This window comes from Pecten maximus, chromosome 12, assembly GCF_902652985.1.
Source record: "Pecten maximus chromosome 12, xPecMax1.1, whole genome shotgun sequence".
Taxonomy (NCBI): domain Eukaryota; kingdom Metazoa; phylum Mollusca; class Bivalvia; order Pectinida; family Pectinidae; genus Pecten; species Pecten maximus.
The window spans coordinates 2,984,140-2,993,124 of NC_047026.1; positions in this window are offsets into that span (position 1 = coordinate 2,984,140).

Consider the following 8,985-nt stretch of genomic DNA (forward strand, 5'->3'; position numbering starts at 1 on the left):
TATGCTGTTCTTCAACAGCTTTTGTTAAAGTTTGGGAAGGAATATGGATTTGAAGATGCATGTGAAAACATTTTTATTTTCATTAACAAATTCTTTTAAAATCCAAAGATCTATGTAAAGGTTTCCTGGCATACAGGAACACAGCCTTGGAATAACACAAATCTTCCTGAACAGGTTAAAACCTGACATTCCTACAACCTTTGTGCTACAACAATTGGCCACCCAAAGTGACATTGACGTCAGTGAATGTCTAAAGACACGAAAGGCTTGCCAAAAACTCAATTTTGACCATTGCACAGGACACACCTTCAAAATTTCTTTGTTGGAGAAAGTGTGGCAATGAAACATAATGGACTCAACAACTGTTGTCAATAAACATGCTATGTCACGGTCATAGGAGTCACATAGGCTAGTTCAAGGTCATAGGGGTCAAATAGTCCAGAGACCTGATATTGCACCTGTAGCATGCTTGGATGATCAATGACTAGCAATTTTTTTTCAAATGAATGAACTTTACCTACATTCAAAGTCACAGGGGTCAAATAGATCAAATTTTACTTTGTTAAAATAATAACCGTGACCTACATTCAAGGTCATTGAGGTCAAATAGGCTAAAATCTTAAACAAATAATCTTGTGACGACTAAAAGACACTGGAACAAAATATTGAGCCATTAGTATGCTGGAATGAATAAACCCAGTCTACACAGATACTTGGATAAAGTGTTCATGAGTTAGTATCTGCATAAATGACCTAGATCAACTTCAAAGTTGCATTAGTGCCATGTGAGCGATACAGGCCCACTGGGTCTCTTGTTCTGATCAGTCCCAAAATCAAAAGGGTACAAGTGACCAAGGGGAGCCAAACATGAAATTTGAGAAATATCCCTTCAGTACCTCTCAAGTAACTAATAACTATATGATGATGCGAACTAAAGAGGTTGGAATCTTTTTATAGAGTATAAACAAAAATAAATAAAAAAGAATTCTTCCATAATATGTTCCTTTATTTACATATCAATATAGATATATAAGTATACAGTTCTCTCTGACAGGTACATCAACAATTTGCATGAGGATTTATCTCCTAGAATTAAAAACTAACAAATCATCTTGCAAGCAATATTCAAATACCTACCTTATGACATGAAAACTTTTCCATCATATATTCTTCCACATCATTTTTGATTTTTGTTAACCCTTATATGATTAAAACACACCAGAAGATTTTTTTTTGAGATGTGACCACCATTACTGAGATTTATAAACAGACTGGACTTTCATAATTAATACAAGTGAAGAATTAGAATTTAATAATACCCACCCCTCAAAAAAAAAAAAAATTTTAAAAGAAATAAATAAATAAACGAAGAACTTAAATAATTCTTGCTTCTAATATTTTTTTTAATTCACTAGTAATTATTAATAAATAAAATACTGTGGCTACCTTACCAATGGCATTTCACTCTTAATTGTGTGAAATTTCTGTATGCAAGGCTATATTTGTTTCTCTCCACTTGTTTTTTAATTTCATATAAGAAAATTGTGATCTATCCTGCATAAGAAAATTGTGATCTATCCTGCATGCTAACTTGCATGAAAATGAGATATCAAACAATACCCATTGTAATACTCAACAGTAACACCAAACATCACAGATGACTCCATGGATTACAAATCTTTATAAAGCTAACACTAAGTATCTGATAATTAACCTATACAATATAAGAAGTTTCTTTAAAGCATGACCACTTATATTGTAGAATATGTTATATAGAATATCTTCAGCTTTGCATTGAGGTAAAGCATTAGTTAAATCCTGTGTTGACCAATGTCAGACACATGCAACCGGCTTGTGTATGTATCTATATATAAATAGATAAGGGATAACTTGTTAATTCTACACCGAATACATGGACACTATAAACAGTTAACATATTTGTGCTTATATCTCGCATCACATCAGAAATTTTTTTTTTAAAGATTTTTTTTCTCAACAACAGCAATAACGACAGAATTGAGATGATCAGGAATTTCAATACAGTCAGCAAAAATCAGTCAAATTTTTTTACTTTGAAAACATTCTCGACCAACACAGAATACAAACTTACGAGATATTCCAGAAATTATTCATGATATTCTACAAAGAGTTACTGTGAGTAAATAACATATGTGCATATTATTCATTTTGCTTCTAACAGATCTACATTACTGTCCGATGAGAATCATTCCAAAACATAAATCATTCATTTCGTGTCACAAAATATGTTTCACAAAATACTTCAAATAAATTGTGATCAAACACAAACTACATCAAAAACAAATTTCGCTACATGCATAACCATAAATAAGTCAACAACCATAACGAGGCAAACAGAAACGTATCACACGGTATAATAAAGCTGGTAGTTCCGTTAATATACATGTACCAGTCTATATTAATATTAGTTAAATGATACCAGATTTACTATTATATAGTAATGTTATTTAAAACTGTTTAAGCATCAGTCTGTATAGAGCATTTAGTTATATCGTCTAAAACGCTTGTTTATCTAATTCAAGATAAACATTAATAAAATAATATAACTGTAGATTTTTTATTTTGTCTTAATTTTTTACTCTAGTGAACACTTCTCATTATGAATCAGATTCCGAAGGCTTTCTCCTACTGACCGGAATCAACCAGAACACCAATTTTCCTGCCCCTTTTCTTGGCTATTTTTCTACAATACAGGTTAATTATCCATAAAATTTTGTTAAAGTGCCTTATACCTAAATCCTTTGGCTGTTCTGCCATAACTTCCCAAGTTGTCATTTTAAGCGTTTGAAAAAACACCAGTCTTCAAAACAAATATCCATTGTACATTTGCCATGGAAACATAAAAATAGGAAAAGTGCCGATGTCATAACTCTATGACTTATATTTATTTTGTACAAAAACATTGATAATATTGGTACAAGTCTGGCCAGTGTTAAATATTTACCAAATTGTATCAAATGTTGTAGGCCCAAAAATAGTTTATATCAAAATACAAGAAGATGAATAAATGAAAGATAGTATGATCAAATCTAATACTCATATGATGGTATGATAATATATCATACAACATACTGTTCATGAATCTGTCTTACAGATACGAAGGTGCAACTAGTGTTTATATCAAATCTGTCTGATCTATTCTGTACAATAACACTGAAAACAGTTTTGATGTTTTCATTCTCATAATCATAATATGTTTTGTGCTGGTTTGCTGCATTTATCACCCAGTGAACAGCCAGGGACATCTTAAGCAGGGTCTTGGTGTAGTAGCTGGTGACTACCTCACTGACCCATCCTCAAATGATCCTGGCTGTTGAGAGGATGTAAAACCCTTAAAAACAAAATTACCTCCCTGAACATACAGGAGGCCTATGACCTGCCATCCTGAGAAAGTTGGGTACAGTACATTGCTTGAGATAAGTTCCAATTTACAGTACTAGGTACATATGTAGTTGAAAGTGTTTTCATTTCTATAAACTTCTGGATGTAGTAATATATATATTAATATAATAAATATTCACTTAGGGCTATTCCATTAAAATATCTACCTGACCCCAGGAATCCAAAATAAATCACTTCTATCCATGGTTGGATTTCTTTCCTATAAGTTCTAGTAATTTATTCAATAACTTCTATGGGTGGTACCCCTTAACAAAACCTGGAGTTCTGGGGTGGGATAATTGTTTTACTTATATTTAGTGTAAGTATTTTACTGTCATCAGTGTATAATATTTGTTTAACCAGACATGAAATTTTGTTATTATAATTGCACTATACAAAATAGATCAGAATCTCTAAAATACCAGTCCAGTATTTTATATACAAAACAGATGAGACGTTTCCCCACAATATTGGTCCACTGTTTGATAATAAAGTGTATAGAAGTCTACATGTCATGGGTGGGCTTTTAAACAAAATAAATAATTTGAAAAATAAATACATTTAAAAATCATCAACATTCACATCATGAGGATCAATGTTCTTGTGACACTCTTTAGATAAGATAAAAGTAAATAACAACTTGATATTAACAGCGTTTCCTCTGCATGGTGCTTTAAATCATTTACAGTAAAGACAATTTTTCCTGAAAGTTACCTCTGGATTTAAATTTCCAATACATGTTTACACTTTATACTTTGCATTCAAGATGCAGAACAGCAAGAACAAACAGTTTTGTTGTGGCTATTTAAAGCTCTTCAACATAACAAAATAAACTCTATGACCATTTGAATCCCATCAACTTCCATACCAAAAGGTTGTATACTGTGTTCTGTAGTTATCTGGGATAATAACTTTATACTGTTAAATAAAATATAAGTTAAGCATCACTAATTAATAAAGCCTAGTAAATACTTTTAATAATTTTCTTTATATATCATTGAAATAATCAGACTGCATACAAGAGGCCCATGAGCCTGAACGGTCACCTGAGTTCTAATATATTTCAGTCAATTTGACCCAACAGCCCCAGGAGGTCAGTTTGGGCAAAAAATATGTACATCATCCCATACCGATGAGTTTGAATTATTTCCAAAAGAAAATCAACAAATGATAATCAAATATATGATTTCCCTATATAAACTATAGAAAATGTTCCCGTCCCAAGGGGGAGATAATGTGGGACCGCAGGGTCCAGAAAATCACAAGTCTGGTAAAGCACCTTAAGACCCTTCCATCTGTGATGAGTATTTCATTCTACCTGATCTAAATATCCAGTTTTTAAATTTCAGTCAATATGAACATTTTTGGTCCCGCCCCTCAGGCCCCTGGGGTGGGTCAGTTTGAAGGATGCCCAAATATGTGATTTCCCTATATAATTTATAGTAAAGATTACCCCCTTCCGTGATGAAACACAAGACCCAAGGGTAATGAATGAAATTTTTTGTAAAACCCCTTATGGCCCTTCAATCTATGAAGAGTATTTGATTCTACCTTCATTATAGAAAAAAAGATTTTTGAAATTTCTGTCAATTTTACCCCTTTTGGCCCCGCTCTCCAGTTCCCTGAGGAGGGAGGGGTACCATATAATTTACAACTTTGGTTGACATTTTGTTATGGAAGGTTTCTGCAAAATTTCCTTTAAATTGGTTAAGAGGTTTCAGAGAAGAAGTCTAAAATGTAAATTGTTTGCAGACGCACAACACACGACAGAGAAGGTGATTTGAATAGGTAAACTGGAGACCTTGTTTCTGGTGACCTGATAAAAATCAAGTGATATAAATACCAAGTCTTTTACAACATCCAGCATAGTTTCCCTCGTATTGTTTGCTGAATGACAAATAAGAAAACCACATAAAAAACAACCAAAAATACAAAATACTTTAGTTACAACATTGCTGGTATTCTTTGTATACCATTACAATAGTTTCAATCACTGGTAATCTAGGTTAAAAAAAAAATCAACCAAATTTTAAACCTAGAAATGGAACATAAATAAAAACAATATTTAACCACTGTTTTATACTGATAAAGACATGCGCCCATTTAAGACCAAGATTTAACATCCAGCTTTCCCATCTAGATGTACCCCACTAAGATACAATCACTTAGATCCCGCTATATGAAGTCGCAAACAAAATCACAGATATCATTTAATCAGAAATCATGTAATGTTTTTAGTAGTAACAAGACAATCCTTCCCATAAAAATAAAACAATTAAAATAAAATTGTATTGTTCCCTGGAAACCATTTATTGCTTTACCCAGGTACATCATATAAACTGATGGAACAATGACCATTGAATTTTAATGGAACTGGACCATTGAATCTTAATGGAACTGGACCATTAATTTTAATGGAACTGGACCATTGAATCTTAATGGAACTGGACCATTGAATCTTAATGGAACTGGACCATTGAATTTTAATGGAACTGGACCAATAAATTTTAATGGAACTGGACCATTGAATCTTAATGGAACTGGACCATTGAATTTTAATGGAACTGGACCATTGAATTTTAATGGAACTGGACCATTGAATTTTAATGGAACTGGACCATTAATTTTAATGGAACGGGACCAATAAATTTTAATGGAACTGGACCATTAACTTAAATGGAATAGTACCATTAATATAATGGAACAATGCCATGAATATGACATACAGATATGTCTATTATATTATTGAAACAATCTGGGACTAAATCGAGTTAACACAGTGTCTAATGAATACATCATCACTCTACAAACATCAAACTTTTTTGTAAGGAAGAATGTCCTTGTGCACAATACTGATCTCTTAAATGGAAAAGATTTCTAAAATTGGTCTTTTTTTGTTGCCATTTTTTATGCTATTGCAAAGAATTGTATACAAAAGAATTTGATCCTCTGTAGTGATATAATTATTGGTTTGCTTTTTAATAAAAACACAGCTCCATCAATGAGATTTGATCTCAGAATGTTTTGCTTATAAAGCTGTGAGCTTATCTAATGGGTTCCAGTCATGATGGTTTTGTGTTACAAGTTATTTCAAAGTGTCTGAACTCACGATCTGGAGAAGACTAACAAAATTTGTAGGACACTATCTTAAATAAGTAAAGAAAAGTGTTGGGACACTCTACCTTAAATACGTAAAGAAAAGTGTTGTGACACTCTACCTTAAATAAGTATAGAAAAGTGTTGGGACACTCTACCTTAAATAAGTAAAGAAAAGTGTTGTGACACTCTACCTTAAATAAGTAAAGAAAAGTGTTGTGACACTCTACCTTAAATAAGTAAAGAAAAGTGTTGTGACACTCTACCTTAAATACGTATAGAAAAGTGTTGGACACTATACCATAAATAAGTATAGAAAAGTGTTGTGACACTCTACCTTAAATAAGTATAGAAAAGTGTTGTGACACTCTACCTTAAATAAGTATAGAAAAGTGTTGTGACACTCTACCTTAAATACGTAAAGAAAAGTGTTGTGACACTCAACCTTAAATAAGTAAAGAAAAGTGTTGGACACTCAACCATAAATAAGTAAAGAAAAGTGTTGGACACTCTACCTTAAATAAGTAAAGAAAAGTGTTGTGACACTCTACCTTAAATAAGTATAGAAAAGTGTTGTGACACTCTACCTAAATAAGTAAAGAAAAGTGTTGTGACACTCTACCTTAAATAAGTAAAGAAAAGTGTTGGACACTCTACCTTAAATAAGTAAAGAAAAGTGTTGTGACACTCTACCTTAAATAAGTAAAGAAAAGTGTTGGACACTATACCATAAATAAGTAAAGAAAAGTGTTGTGACACTCTACCTTAAATAAGTATAGAAAAGTGTTGGGACACTCTACCTTAAATACGTAAAGAAAAGTGTTGGGACACTCTACCATAAATACGTAAAGAAAAGTGTTGGACACTCTACCTTAAATACGTAAAGAAAAGTGTTGGACACTCTACCTTAAATACGTAAAGAAAAGTGTTGGACACTCTACCATAAATAAGTAAAGAAAAGTATTGTGACACTCTACCTTAAATACGTAAAGAAAAGTGTTGGACACTCTACCTTAAATAAGTAAAGAAAAGTGTTGTGACACTCTACCATAAATACCTAAAGAAAAGTGTTGTGACACTCTACCATAAATAAGTATAGAAAAGTGTTGTGACACTCTACCCTAAATAAGTAAAGAAAAGTGTTGGACACTCTACCTTAAATAAGTAAAGAAAAGTGTTGGGACACTCTACCTTAAATAAGTAAAGAAAAGTATTGTGACACTCTACCTTAAATAAGTAAAGAAAAGTATTGTGACACTCTACCTTAAATAAGTAAAGAAAAGTGTTGTGACACTCTACCTTAAATACGTATAGAAAAGTGTTGGACACTATACCATAAATAAGTATAGAAAAGTGTTGTGACACTCTACCTTAAATAAGTAAAGAAAAGTATTGTGACACTCTACCTTAAATAAGTAAAGAAAAGTGTTGTGACACTCTACCTTAAATAAGTAAAGAAAAGTGTTGTGACACTCTACCATAAATACCTAAAGAAAAGTGTTGTGACACTCTACCATAAATAAGTATAGAAAAGTGTTGTGACACTCTACCATAAATACCTAAAGAAAAGTGTTGTGACACTCTACCTCAAATAAGTATAGAAAAGTGTTGTGACACTCTACCATAAATAAGTAAAGAAAAGTGTTGTGACACTCTACCTCAAATAAGTATAGAAAGTGTTGTGACACTCTACCATAAATACGTAAAGAAAAGTGTTGTGACACTCTACCTTAAATAAGTAAAGAAAAGTGTTGGACACTCTACCATAAATAAGTAAAGAAAAGTGTTGTGACACTCTACCTTAAATAAGTAAAGAAAAGTGTTGTGACACTCTACCATAAATACCTAAAGAAAAGTGTTGTGACACTCTACCTTAAATAAGTATAGAAAAGTGTTGGGACACTCTACCTTAAATAAGTAAAGAAAAGTGTTGTGACACTCTACCTTAAATAAGTAAAGAAAAGTGTTGTGACACTCTACCTTAAATAAGTAAAGAAAAGTGTTGTGACACTCTACCTTAAATACGTATAGAAAAGTGTTGGACACTATACCATAAATAAGTATAGAAAAGTGTTGTGACACTCTACCTTAAATAAGTATAGAAAAGTGTTGTGACACTCTACCTTAAATAAGTATAGAAAAGTGTTGTGACACTCTACCTTAAATACGTAAAGAAAAGTGTTGTGACACTCAACCTTAAATAAGTAAAGAAAAGTGTTGGACACTCAACCATAAATAAGTAAAGAAAAGTGTTGGACACTCTACCTTAAATAAGTAAAGAAAAGTGTTGTGACACTCTACCTTAAATAAGTATAGAAAAGTGTTGTGACACTCTACCTAAATAAGTAAAGAAAAGTGTTGTGACACTCTACCTTAAATAAGTAAAGAAAAGTGTTGGACACTCTACCTTAAATAAGTAAAGAAAAGTGTTGTGACACTCTACCTTAAATAAGTAAAGAAAAGTGTTGG